This window comes from Tamandua tetradactyla, chromosome 13, assembly GCF_023851605.1.
Source record: "Tamandua tetradactyla isolate mTamTet1 chromosome 13, mTamTet1.pri, whole genome shotgun sequence".
NCBI lineage: Eukaryota > Metazoa > Chordata > Mammalia > Pilosa > Myrmecophagidae > Tamandua > Tamandua tetradactyla.
Genome location: NC_135339.1, coordinates 62,131,626 through 62,147,185, shown reverse-complemented (window position 1 = coordinate 62,147,185; position 15,560 = coordinate 62,131,626).

Here is a 15,560-nt window from a genome sequence, read left to right as displayed (position 1 = left end):
GGACAGTTAATTCCTCAAATTTTACTCTTTCTTCTTTTTTGATATAGGCATTTAGGGCAATAAATTTCCCTCTTATCATTGCCTTTGCTGAGTCCCATAAATTTTGATATGTTGTGTTTTCATTTTCATTTGCCTTGAGATATCTACTGATTTCTCTTGTAATTTCTACCTTGACCCACTGGTTGTTTAAGAGTGTGTTGTTGAACCTCCATATATTTGTGAATTTTCTGGCCCTCTGCCTATTATTGATTTCCAAATTCACTTCTTTATGATCTGAGAAAGTGTTTTGTATGATTTCAATCTTTCTAAATTTATTGAGACTTGTTTTGTGACCCAGTGTATTAGTTAGGATTCTCTAGAGAAACAGAATCAACAGGGAACACTCGCAAATATAAAATTTATAAAAGTGTCTCAGGTGACCACAGGAAGCAGAGTCCAAAATCTGCAGGGCAGGCTGTGAAGCCGACAATTCCGATGGAGGGTCTGGATGAACTCCACAGGAGAGGCTAGCCAGTCGAAGCAGGAAGAGAGACCGTCCCTTCTGAATCCTCCTTAAAAGGCTTCCAGTGATTGGATTAAGCATCACTCATTGCAGAAGACATTCCCCTTTGGCTGATTACAAAATGGAATCAGCTGTGGATGCAGCTGACATGATCATGATTTAATTCTATGAAATGTCCTCATCACAACAGACAGGCCAGCACTTGCCCAACCAGACAAACAAGTACTGCCACTTGGCCAAGTTGACACATGAACCTGACCATGACAGTCCACCCCTTGTCAACTTGGCAGCTATACATACCACATTAAACCATACCTAATTTCTAAATAAAAAACAATAAAACACACATTTTTCTTTCACCTAACAATGCTCAACTATCCTACATATAACTGGAAACACATTAAATCTCTCCAGAATAGGGTGCAAATCCTTGGGTAATATTCATTCTTAAACTTGATATCTTACAACTTAAATAGTATAACATGAACAAACAGCATTACAGACCTCGTTTCTGTAACTGATCACGTGGTCGAAGTTGATATTTGTCACTACCTTCTTCCACTACCCATTCCATGTTCCCTTTACCCTCAGCAAGCACTTCAGCTGGCTGCAGTTCTTTGCCTGGTGGGGTGACCTAAACCTTCATTCCTGAAGTTTCAAAGCCATTGGCAGTCCTGCCTGGATTGGGTTGTTGCAGTTTTCCATTGATTTTAATCACAGGGCATGGTAGTACTAAAAGACACCCCAGGGGGTCTCCTATATTCCAAGAAAACTCTTCTTTACCTCCATTGTGTAGTTGCATTCCTACTTCCCCCGATAGTCAGGGTCAACCACCCCAGAAAATAATGTAATCCCCTTCTTGGCTTGTTGATCCAGAGGCATAAGTAGCCCAAAGTGACCAGGTGGCAGTCTTAGATTCCAGTTCTATGGAATCATTGTTGTTTTTCCTGGTGAAAGCACTCCCCTTCTGGAACTAAAACCTGTAGACCAGCAGAGCTCAGGGTTGCATGGACAGGAAGCAAAAATTTTACTAGTGGATCACTAGGGGTAATAGTGAGTGGTACCACTCCCATATCCACCCCTTGGTTCCTGGACCCATGGATCCTGGCTATGGGAGAAACAGCACCATGCAGCGGACGCTGATTCAGAGCATAAACAGCTTCCTGGAGAACTTTCAAGGTATTGCCACCTAGTTGGCACCATAATTGAGTTTTCAAAAGGTCATTTCACCATTCTATCAATCCAGCTGCTTCGGGATGGTGAGGAACATGGTAAGACCAGGGAATTCCATGAGCATGTGTCCATTCCCGCACTTCATTTGCTGCGAATTGTGTTCCTTGATCAGAGGCAATGCTATGTGGAATACCATGATGATGGATAAGGCATTCTGTAAGCCGACGGATGGTAGTTTTGGCAGAAGCATTGCATGCAGGGAAAGCAAACCCATATCCAGAGTATGTGTCTATTCCAGTTAGAACAAATAGCTGCCCCTTCTGTGAAAGGAGTGGTCCAATGTAATCAACCTGCCACCATGTAGCTGGCTGGTCACCTCGGGGAATGGCGCCATATCAGGGGCTGAGTGTAGGTCTCTGCTGCTGGCAGATTGGGCACTCAGCAGCGGCTGTAGCCAAGTCAGCCTTGGTGAGTGGAAGTCCATGTTGCTGAGCCCATGCATAACCTCCATCCCTATCACCATGACCACTTTGTTCATGAGCCCATTGGGCAATGACAGGAGTTGCTGGGGAAAGAGGCTGACTGCTATCCACAGAATGGGTCATCTTATCCACTTGATTATTAAAACCTTCCTCTGCTGAAGTCACCCTCTGGTGTGCATTCACATGGGACACAAATATGTCCATGTTTTTAGCCCACTCAGAAAGGTCTATCCACATACTTCTTCCCCAGACCTCTTTGTCACCAATTTTCCAATTATGATCTTTCCAAGTCCCTGACCATCCAGCCAGACCATTAGCAACAGCCCATGGGTCAGTATACAAACGCACCTGTGGCCAGTTTTCCTTCCAAGTAAAATGAACAGCCAGGTGCACTGCTCGAAGTTCTGCCCACTGGGAGGATTTCACCTCATCACTGTCCTTCAAGGACATCCCAGAAAGGGGTTGTAGTGCTGCAGCTGTCCACTTTCGGGTGGTACCTGCATATCATGCTAAACCATCTGTAAACCAGGCCTGAGTTTTCTCTTTCTCAGTCAATTCATTGTAAGGAACTCCCCAAGAGGCCATAGCTCTGGTCTGGGAAAGAGAAGGTAATGTGGCAGGAGTGGAGACAGTGGGCAATTGGACCATTTCTTCATGTAACTTACTTGTGCCTTCAGGATCTGCTCTGGCCCTATCTTGTATATACCATTTCCATTTTACAATAGAGTGCTGCTGTGCACACCCAACTTTATGGCTTGGTGGGTCAGACAACTCCCAGCTCATGATAGGCAACTCAGGTCTTATGGTAACTTGGTGGCCCATGGTTAAGTGTTCAGCCTCTACTAAGGCCCAGTAGCAGGCCAAAAGCTGTTTCTCAAAAGGAGAGTAGTTATCTGCAGCAGATGGTAAGGCTTTGCTCCAAAATTCGAAGGGCTTGCACTGTGATTCTCCTACAGGGGCCTGCCAAAGGCTCCAGCCAGCATCTCTATTTGCCACTGACACTTTCAGCACCATTGGATCTGCTGGATCATATGGCCCAAGTGGTAGAGCAACTTGTACAGCAGCCTGGACCTGTCACAGAGCCTCCTCTTGTTCAGATCCCCAGTCAAAATTAGTAGCTTTTCTGGTCACTCAATAAATGGGCTGGAGTAGCACACACAAATGAGGAATATGTTGTTGTCAAAATCCAAAGAGACCAACTAGGCATTGTGCCTCTTTTTTGGTCATAGGAGGGGCCAGATGCAGCAACTTATCCTTCACCTTAGAAGGGATATCTTGACATGCCCCACACCACTGGACACCTAGAAATTTCACTGAGGTGGAAGGCCCCTGTATTTTTGTTGGATTTATCGCCCATCCTCTGACATGCAAATGTCTTACCAGTAAGTCTAGAGTAGTTGCTACTTCTTGCTCACTAGATCCAATCAACATGATATCATCAATATAATGGACCAGTGTGATATCTTGTGGGAGGGAGAAATGATTAAGGTACCTGCAGACAAGATTATGACATAGGGCTGGAGAGTTGATATACCCCTGAGGTAGGACAGTGAAAGTATATTGCTGACCTTGCTAGCTGAAAGCAAACTGTTTTTGGTGGTCCTTACTAATAGTTATTGAGAAAAAAGCATTTGCCAGATCAATAGCTGCATACCAAGTACCAGCGGATATGCTTATTTGCTCAAGCAATGATACCACATCTGAAACAGCAGCTGCAATTGGAGTTATCACCTGGTTGAGCTTATGATAACCCACTCTCATCCTCCAAGACCCATCTGTTTTCTGCACAGACCAAAGAGGAGAGTTGAATGGGGATGTGGTGGGAATCACCACCTCTGCATCCTTCAAGTCCTTAAGAGTGGCAGTAATTTCTGCAATCCCTCCAGGAATCCTGTATTGCTTCTGATTTACTATTTTGCTAGGTAGGGGCAGTTCTAGTGGCTTCCACTTGGCTTTTTCCACCATAATAGCCCTCACTGCATGAGTTAGAGAGCGAATGTGAGGATCTGCCAGTTGCTCAGTATGTCTATACCAATTATACATTCTGGAATTGGGGAAATAACTACAGAATGGGTCCGCGGGCCCACTGGACCCACTGTGAGACGGACCTGAGCTAAAACTCCATTGATCACCTGGCCTCCATAAGCCCCCACTCTGACTGGTGGACCAGAGTGACATTTTGGGTCCCCTGGAATTAATGTCACTTCTGAACCAGTGTCTAATAATCCCCGAAATATCTGATCACTTCCTTTTCCCAAATGCACAGTTACCTGGTAAAAGGCCATCAGTCTCCTTGGGGGAAGGCTTGGAGGAAGATTAACAGTATAAATTTGTGGCAGTGTAACAGGGTTCTCCCCCAAAGGGATCTGGCCTCCCCTTCATTCAAGGGGCTCTGAGTCTGTAAACTGTCTCAAGTCTGGAGATTGATTAAGGGGCCGTGACTCTGTTTCTGTAATTCAGGTTAGACTTCTGTTCACTTGACCTTGAACTCTTTTGTTTATACAGCTCGAACAAGAATTTAGTAGACTGCCCTTCTATTGTATTTCTAGGTACCCCATGATTTACTAGCCAATGCCACAAATCTCTGTGAGTCATATAATTTTGATGCCTGCTTTGAGTTTGCTGTCTATTATAATAGCCATGTCTGCCCTGTCTTTGGCGATTAAGTGCTGCCATCTGGCTTCTGCCAACTCGGGATCCTGTCATCCCCATTGTGTTTAAGGATTCCAGCTCAGTGACAGCAGTTCCTACAGTAATATCTGACCTACCATGAAGTGCCAAGTACAGAGCTCTTCAGGGATGATGATGCTAGTCTCTCAAATTTATTTCTCACTGTTCTGGTAAAAGGTGCATCCTCCGGACATTCCTGGGGTGTAAGAGCAGGCTTTGCATGATAAATCCATTCTAACATTCCAGTCTCTCTAAGCCTCTGGATCCCCTCATCTACACTAACCCAGGGCAGTTCTGGCATTTCAACCTCAGGTAATGTTGGCCACCTTTTGATCAATGTTTCAACCAACCATCCAAACAAACTGTTAATACCTTTTGTAACCCCTCGAGCTGTAACATTGAATGCAGAATCTCTGCTTAGTGGGCCCATATCAATAAATTCAGCCTGATCCAGTCTTATATTCCTCCTACCATTATCCCACACCCTTAAAATCCATTGCCACACATATTCCCCTGATTTCTGTCTATATAAATTGGAAAACTCACACAGTTCTTTTGGAGTATAACATATCTCTTCATGTGTGATACTTAGTACCTCACCTTTAGGGGCCTGTTGGGACTTTAGTCTAGTAATAGGTCTGGAAGATATGAGGGGTGGTGGGGGTGGGTCATGAAAAGAATTATAAATATCTTCCAAGCCATTTGCTTCAGGGCCTTCATTTGCAGTTTCATCTGGTGAAACAGGATTAATTACTCTAGGGCTAATCCATTCAGGAGGAGGTTGGGTGACCAATTCCTCAAGGCAGGCTGGAGGTGGGGTGGTTATGTCCTCAGGGAAAACTATTACAGGGTTATCTAGAGAAGACTCAGCATGATCTAGGGTTTCAACCTCACCCCTGACATCGTTATCAACCCATATGTCACCATCCCATTTTTCAGGGTTCCACTCCTTTCCAATCAGTGCCCTCACTTTAACGGCAGACACCATGCAAGATTGAGATTTCAGTTTACAATGTAAAATTGCTACTCTAACAATAAGATTATGAGTCTGATTTTCAGAGCTCTCAAGTCTACGGCTACAGGAAATAAGATTTTCCTTCAGGATACTTATAGAAACGTCTACATCTGTCAGATGGCACTTAAGCTTCTCATTTGAAACTTTAAGCCCATCCCTTTCACTCCTTAATGTAGCCAGTGTATCTAACAACAACCAGCCAACATCTCTATACCTCTTATTTCCACAAAACTCTGTAAAGGTGTAAAAAACATTATCCCCCAGAGCCTGGCCTCGTACAAGCAAAGCATTAGGAGAATCGAATGGTGATATTTTGACTATCTCTTTTGCCAACTCACTCCATGGATTGGGAGTGTCATTCTGATATATAGGAATCAGAGTCCTTAGTGCCTCTGAGTCCTGTCAGAGTAGAAAACCATTCTTAAGAACTACTCCTAGTACCAAGATGTATTAGTTAGGGTTCTCTAGAGAAACAGAATCAACAGGGAACACTCGCAAATATAAAATTTATAAAAGTGTCTCACGTGACCGCGGGAATGCGGAGTCCAAAATCCTCAGGGCAGGCTGTGAAGCCAATGATTCCGATGGAGGGTCTGGACAAACTCCACAGGAGAGGCTTGCCAGCCGAAGCAGGAAGAGAGACTGTCTCTTCTGTATCCTCCTTAAAAGGCTTCTGGTGATTAGATTAAGCATCACTCATTGCAGAAGACACTCCCCTTTGGCTGATTACAAATGGAATCAGCTGTGGATGCAGCTGACATGATCATGATTTAATTCTATGAAATGTCCTCATTGCAACAGTCAGGCCAGCATTTGCCTAACCAGACAAACAGGTACCACCACTTGGCCAAGTTGACACATGAACCTGACCATGACACCCAGTGTATGGTCTATCCTTGAGAATGATCCATGAGCACTTGAGAAAAAGGTGTATCCTGTGTTGTGGGGTGTAATGTTCTATAAATGTCTGTTAAGTCTAGCTCATTTATTGTATTATTCAAATTATCTGTTTCTTTATCAATCCTCTGTCTAGATGGTCTGTCCATTGATAAGAGTGGGGAGTTGAAGTCTCCAACTATTATGGTACACATGTCTATTTCTCTTTTCAGTGTTTGCCTCATCTATTTTGGAGCATTCTGGTTTGGTGCATAAATACTTATGATTGTTACGTCTTCTTGTTGAATTGTTCCTTCTATTATACATAGTGTCCTTCTTTGTCTCTTTTAACTGTTTTACATTTGAAGTCTAATTTGTTGGATATTAGTATAGCTACTCCTGCTCTTTTCTGATTGTTATTTGCACGTAATATCTTTTCCCAACCTTTCACTTTTAACCTATGTTTATCCTTGGGTCTAAGATGTGTTTCCTGTAGTCAGCATATAGATGGGTCCTGCTTTTTAATCCATTCTTCCTGTCTATATCTTTTGATTCGGGAGTTTAATCCATTAACATTCAGTGTCATTACTGTATGGGTAGTACTTTCTTCTACCATTTTGCCTTTTGGATTTTATATGTCATATCTAATTTTTCTTCTTTTTACCTTTACTGATAGTCTTCATATCTACAATCTTCTCCACACCTCTCTCTCCTGTCCTTTCATATCTGTCTTTAGTGCTCCCTTTAGTATTTCTTGCAGAGTCAGTCTCTTGGTCACAAATTTTCTCAGTGATTTTTTGTTTGAAAATGTTTTAATTTCCCCCTCATTTTTGAAGGACAATTTTGCTGAATGTAGAATTCTTGGTTGGCAGTTTTTCTTTTAGTAATTTAAGTATATCATCCCACTGTCTTCTTGCCTCCATGGTTTCTGCTGAGAAATCTATGCATAGTCTTATTGGGCTTCCCTTGTATGTGATGGATTGCTTTTCTCTTGCTGCTTTCAAGATTCTCTCTTTCTCTCTGACATCTGACATTCTTATTAGTAAGTGTCTTGGAGTACGTCGATTTGGATCTATTCTGTTTGGGGTACGCTGCACTTCTTGGATCTCTAACTTTAAGTCTTTCACAAGAGTTGGGAAATTTTCAGTGATAATTTCCTCCATTAGTTTTTCTCCTCCTTTTCCCTTCTCTTCTCTTTCTGGGACACCCCCAATATGTATATTTATGCACTTCATGTTGTCATTCAATTTCCTGAATCCCTGCTCATAGTTTTCCATTCTTTTCTGTACATTTTCTTTTGCTTGTCAGATTTCAGATGTCCCATCCTCCAGTTCACTAAATCCCACTGTCTGCCTCTTGAAATCTAACATTGTAGGTTTCTATTGTTTTTTCATCTCTTCTACTGTGCCTTTCATTCCCATAAGTTCTGTGATTTGTTTTTTCAGTCTTTCAATTTCTTCTTTTCCTTAATTCCTTGCCTTCTGTATATCCTCCCTCAATTCATTGATTTACTTTTGATGATGTTTTCCATATCTTTTTGAATATTCTGAATTGTTTCAACTCCTGTATCTCATTTGAATTGTTGGTTTGTTCCTTTTAGTAGGCCATATCTTCAATTTACCTAGTATGATTCATTACTTTTTGCTAGTGTCTAGGCTTTTAATTATCTTAATTAGTTTATTCTGGAGATTTTCACTTTTTTTTTTTTTTACCTAGGATTTTCTTCCTTGATGACTTTGTTGTCTGTCTGTTCTTTGACATTCAGTTCAGCTTATTCTAGACCTCTAGCTTAGGTTTTGTTTAACAGATCAGAATTTTTCAGTTCTTGTTTTCTTGTTCCTTGCCCTGCCTGTATGGTGCATTCCTCCCCCCGCCCTGCTTAGGAGGGTCTCCTTAGGTATTATAGACCGCAGTAGTCAGATTTTCCCAGACCAAACTGACCTCCTCTCAGGAGGAGTCATCTTCATCCGTTTTCCCTGAGGATGAGACCCAGCAGGCTGAAAGTCTTTCCTATGAAACCTGTGGACTCCGCGTTTTTCCTATCCTGCCCAGTATGTGGTGCTTTTCTGCCTGTGGGTCCCACCAATATAAGGTGATGCGGCACCTTTAACTTCAGCACTGCTGGAGGCGTGGTTGAGTTAGAGGAGAGGTTGTAGGCTGGCTTTAATTGCCTCACTTTTCCAGACCTTGGGGTCTGAATTCCTTGAGGGAGGGAATCCACCTGAGCTGGGCCTCACCCCTCTCCTGGGGAAGGCACAGGCTCCAGACAAATACTCATACATGCTTAATTCTGCCTATGCCTGTGGCAATTGGAGCCTGAGAAGCCCTGCAGCTATATCCAGAGTAGTCAAGCCATAGAAACACAGCCACAAAAAAGAAAGAGAAAAATCCTTTTCAGAACATGGCCCCTATTCCTCGGGTTTGTCAATCCAGAGCTTAAGTTGATATGTTGGTTTGTGTATCTCCAGGTCCTATGTGCCCCCTCCTTTCCTTCACGGCCCAGATCCTTCCAAGTATTATGTGCTATCTGATCCAAAAAACCTCTGTTCTTTTTTTTTTTCTACCAGCTCTGCCCCCTCTGTGCTGGGACAAAACCCAGCAACCTCAGCTTTTACTTGAGGTTCAGCTGAGCTGGGGGCCTATTTTTAGTAGTCAGAATTTTTTGATTAATTTCACAACTGGAGCTTGGTTGAGCTCAGCCCCTGCTGCTGGTAAAGTCTCTTTCCCCTCTGGGAAGCAGCCTGTTGGGGAGGGGTGCTGGCTGCCATGGCTTGGGGGACTCATGGTTCTGGGTGGGCTTGCAGCCGGTTCAGCTTGTCCAGACTGGGGTATGCTGTGTGTCCAGTCGCTAACGTGGCCTCAGCACTTACTGTACTGTTCCTGGCTATTTACTAGTTGCTCTGGAGGACGAACTAAATCCCACACCTCACTAAGTTGCCATCTTGGCCCCGCCTCTCCCCATTAATCATTTTTATAAAGAGTTGAGTTTTGTTTTCTGTTTGTACAAGAGGATTGAAGGGGGGAAAAAAACTTCTCCAACAGAGCTCTTCGAACTGAAATTCTCCTTTCTATGAGTTGGAATAGCATAACTGCAGGATATTTTTTACAGGGGCTCAAGTCCAAACTATAATGTTCTCCAACCTTGATTCCTCACTCGTGATATGAGTAGGATGTGTTCCTCTATCACTTCACACATTTTGCCTTTTTTTTAGCTGCAAGTCAAGGATCAGGTTGATGAAGCACATGCTATATAACTGTAAAGGAAACAATCTTCTAATTTATGAGATGGTGATATTTAAGGTATCTCAACTTGTGCTTTATTAGAACTAAAGTAGAATAATAAATTGAAATATTATTTTTACAAGATGCAAACTCCCTGAGGACCTTGGTGTTAAAAAGCTTTATGGATGTAAATAAGTTCTTGCTAATGGGTAATAAACTACAGTGACAGTTACATGGCAAATCTAAAAAAAAGAGGGAGAGTTTAAAATATTTTCAGACAGACACTGAGAGAGTTTGTGTACAAGAGACCTGCTCTACAAGAAATGCTACAGGGAACACTACAGGCAGGTAGGAAAAGATAGGAGTGAGAGGTTTGGAGAAGAGTGTAGAAATGAAGATTATCAGTAAGGGTATAGAATAAAGTCATGATGCAATGCAGCAAAGTGGATGAACCTTGAGGACATTATGTTGAGTGAAATTAGCCAGAACAAAAGGACAGATACTACACAGTCTCACTAATATGAACTAACATTAATGAGTGACTTTTGAGAGTTAAAGTTGAGAACACAGGTTATCAGGAGATAGAAAGAGGGTAGAGATTGGGCATTTGATGCTGAAGGAGTACAGAACTGTGGTGATTTGAAAGGATGTATGTACCCTAGAAAAGCCATGTTTTAATCAAAATCCCTTTTCGTAGAGGCAGAATAATCCCTACTAAATACTGTATGTTTGAATCTGTAATTAGATCATCTCTCTGGAGATGTAACTCAATCAAGAGTAGGAGAGGTGTGTCTCCACCCATTTGGGTGGGTCTTGATTAGTTTACTGAAATCCTATAAAAGAGAAGGACAAAGCCAGGAGATTCAGAGAAAGCAGGGAATGCTGCAGCACCATGAAGCAGAGAGTCCATCAGCCAGCGCTTTGGAGATGAAGAAGGAAAACGCTTCCCAGGAAGCTTCATGAAACAGGAAGCCAAGAGAGAAAGCTAGCAGATGATGCCGTGTTCACCAAATGATTTTCCAGATGAGAGAGAAACCCTGTGTCTGCCATGTGCCTTTCCACTTGAGAGAGAAACTCTGAACTTCACTGGCCTTCTTGAATCAAGGTATCTTTCTCTGGATGCCTTAGATCAGGCATTTCTATGGCCTAGTTTTAATTGGGACATCTTCTCGGCCTTAGAACTATAAACTAGCAACTTATTAAATTCCCCTTTTAAAAGCCATTCTGTTTCTGGTGTATTGCATTCTGGCAGCTAGCAAACTAGAACAAGAATGTTTAACAGGACTTATTATAAAGATCCAGAAATGGATAGCACAATACTATCTGATGGTAGCACAATACTGAGAGTACACTGAACAAAGCTGAGTGTGAGTATGGTTGAAAGAGGAAGGCCAGGGGCAAGTATTACAGCAGACGGAAAGACAGAAGATAAAGACTGGGACTTAAGAATTTAGAAAAATCTAGAGTGGACAACAATGGTGATAAAATGTACAAATATAAGAATGTTTTTACATGAGAGAGAACAAATGAATGTCAATAATATTGCAAGATGCTGAAAATGGAATGGTATATGGAAAAAATACGCAATCAATGCAAACAAGAGTCTATAGTTAACAGTAGCATTTTAATATGCTTCCATTAAATGTAACAAAGGCAATATACCAAAGCTAAATGTCAATAAGAGGGGGATATAAGGGAGGGGGTATGGGATTCTATTCTTGTTGTTGTTTCTTTTTTATTTTCTTTTTCTTTTTTTTCTTCCCCTCTTCCTCACTCTTTGTGGAAAAAATGGGAATGTCCTCATATAGATGTGGTGGTGAATGTCTAACTATGTGATTACACCTGGAACCATTGATTGTTTACTCAGGATGGATTGTATTGTGTGTGAATAAAACTATTTTAAAAAATAAACAGAAAGATACAAGTACTGGAGAAAATGTGGAGAGATGTACCTGTTCACTGTCAGTAGGGAAGCAGAATGGTGCAGACTCTCTGGAGAGCAGTGTGGTGGTTCTACAGTAGGCTAAGGATAGGCCTACCATATGATCCTACAATCCCATTATTAGATATTTACTTGGAAGAACTGAAAGCAGGGACAGAAATGGACACTTGTACACTAGTGTTTATGGTGGCAGTATTCATGATTTGCAATGGATGGAGATGGTCTAAGGGTACATCTACTGATGAAAGGAAGGGTGAACTGTATATTCATACAGTGGAATATTAAGCAGCCACAAGAAGGAATAAAGCTGTGAGGCACACATGTAGGTGAGTGAAACTTGAGGACAATACGTTGAGTAAAATAAACCAGAAATAAAAAGACAATATAATGTCTCACTAATATGGACTAACTATAAGTGCAAACTCTGAGAATTGAATTCGAGCACATAGATTATCAGGGGAAGGTTTATTGTAAAGGTTTCTAGATTGTAAGCTCTTAAAATAGTTACATTTATTCCTGAGTTGTAATGCTTATTTCTAAATTCTGAGATGCTGAACTCTTTGTGTATGGTCATCCCCTGGAACTTCGGGTATCTGTGACACCTGAGACTCAGAGCTAGAGTTATGCAGGTATGAAAGTCAGCATTACCCTATACGGCAACCATTTAAAAAGCTGAAAGAGATCAAACTTCAATTAGAGATATGAATGAAGTTGATCTAGTTAGGACTAAGGTAAATCAGACTAAAGGGTAAAGGATATTATTGACTATATTAAAACTTCAACTTCTGTGTAAGACCAAAGGAAGAGATATTTATTTGGTGCAAAATTTGTATTTTCTGTAGCATGCTATCTAATTTAACTTGTATGGTCAGGTTATTCCAACACCATAATTACTTGGAACCTTGATAGGGAGTGAGATCGTATTGGTTTGTACAGGTTAGTGTGATGCCTCGACACATCCCAGAGTAATTTGGGCAGAAAATAAAAATGTATTTGCTAAGTACCCTTGATGAACTGGAGGAAAAAGTAGAAATATTAAATTCCCCACCTGGGGAATTCCTGATATTCTTGTAAGCATTGGGGACTACCAATTTAATAGATTGAACCCTCGATCTTGGAGCTTTTCCTTAGGAAACTTATTCCTGCTAACAAGAAGCTAAGCCTACTTATAATTATGGCTAAGTGTGACCCCCAGAGAATGTCTTTTGTTGCTCAGATGTGGCCTCTATCTCTAAGCCAACTCTGCAGGTAAACTCACTGCCCTCTCCCCCAACACATGGGACATGATTCCCAGGGGTGTAAATCTCTCTGGGAAGGTGGGAATGACTCCCAGGGATGAGCCTGAACCTGGTATCATGGGATTGAGAAAGCCTTCTTGACCAAAAGGGGGAAGAAAACATGAAACAAAGCTTCAGTGGCTGAGAGATTTTAAATATAGTCAAGAGGTCATCCTGGAAGTTATTCTTATGCATTATATAGAAATCTCTTTTTATTTTTTAGTGTATTAGAATAGCTAGAAGGAAACATCTGAATCTGTTGAACCATAATCCAGTAACCTTGATGCCTGAAGATGATTGTATAACTATACAGCTTTCATGGTGTGACTGTGTGATTGTGAAAATTTTGTGACTGACACTCCCTTTAGCCAGTGTATAGACAGATGAATAAGAAAATAAAACAATAAACAAACAAATAAATAAATAGGGGAGAAAAGGGGTTTGAGATGTCTTGGGTGTTCTTTTTTATTTTTATTCCTAGTTTTTCTTGGAGTAATGAAAATGTTCAAAAATTGATTTTGGTGATATATGATGATATTGTGAACCACTGACTGGACACTTTGGATGATCATATGGTATGTGAATATAACTCAATAAAATTGCAATAAAAAAGAAAAAAGAATGGTTAGTTTTGGAGTGCGAGAAAAGGATTGTAGTTGGGAGAAACTAGAGATCAGAAGGAGGTTATTTCACAGGTCAAAGAGGTAAGTGATGAGTATATAAATAAGGATATGACAATAGAAAATGAAGTGAAAGAGACAGAAGGAAGACCTATTTCAGGAGTGTACTAGAAGTTGACTGGGTGAGAAGGTGTTACACTAAACTACAGATTAGTAATTGATTGAGAAATTTCAGACAAATGACTATGGACATGGAATTGGATGGTGAGGCTAATTCTAGAAAGAAGAAAAGTCAGAAGAAGCACTAATTTGAGGCAAGGTGATGAACTTAGTTTGAAAGAAGAAGTTTAGGCAGAACATTTAGGTCAACAGTTTTTAAAGCGTAGTCCTCAATAAACAGCATCAGCGTCATCTGGAACTTGTTAGAAATGCAAATTTTGGGGCTCTATACCAGACCTACTGACACAGAAACTATGGAGGTAAGGGCCAGCATTCTGTGCTTAAAAAAAAACAGATTGTATTTCTATACCCTAGAATGAGCAATAGGAAATTTTAAAATTTAAAATGTGCCATTTACAATAACATTACAAAAATATTTGGGGATAAATTCAATCCAAGGTGGTCAAGACCTGTACCCTGAGAATCATAAAATGTTGCTGAGAGAAATTAAAGACCAAATTAATGGAGAAATACCATGTTCATGGACTGGAAGACTCAATATCGTTCAGCTGTCAATTCTCCTCAAAACGACCTATAGATTCAGTGCACTCTCAATCAAGTTGTTGTTGTTTTATCTGTAGAAATTAACAGATTCTAAATGTATATATAAATTCAGGGTGGGCCATGGTTGCTCAGCAGGCAGAATTCTCACCTGCCATGACAGAGAACTGGGTTTGATTCCTGGTGTCTGCCCATGCAAAAATAAATAAATAAATAAAAATTCAAAGGACACAGAAAAGCCAAAACAAATTTAAAAGATTAAAAATGGAAGGCTTACACTACCTAATTTCAAGAGTTATAAGCTTCAGTAATATATGTGAAACATTTACATACAATTCTGGAAAATGCAAACTGATCTACTAATGACAAAACAGATCAGTTGTTGCCTGGGAATGGGAGTGGAGTTGGGAAAGGAGGGTAAGTGGGATCATGAAGGGAAATGAGAACCTTTTGAGATTGATACAAATGTTAATTATCCTGATTGTGGTGTTGGTGTATTCACATCAAAACTTACCAAATCGTTCACTTTAAATATATTCAGGTAATCGTATGTCAATTATACCTCAATAATGCTGTAAAAAATATTCTTTGAGCCCACCCAGACGTACTGAATCTGAAACTCTGGGAGTGAGGCCCAGCAATCTGTGTTTTAACAAATGCTCCAGGTGATTCTGATGCACAGTAAATACTTAGGATCACTGATTTATCATCAGTGGTGGATGGTCTTATCATCCACCACTCTTCCTGTCATACTTCTTTCAAAATGTAGTTTCACTACTACTCTGCTGATTAGCCAGTTTGCAAACCAGAAAACTTGCTTCATGGTCTCACTTCAGAACATTCATTCATTCCACAAGCAACTTTGATTACCTGAGGGTCCAGTCAGCAGCACACTTGCACAGTGGAGGATGCAAATGTGGATGAAGACCCTACTTATAAGGAGCTTACAGGCTAGTAGAGGAGGTAAGGCCCTGGACTCCAGTGTGGGTCATTAATTTGGTGACTCTTATGGTTCTATAGTACTCACCTGACTCCATAAGTACCCCCCAAACCAGATTGAG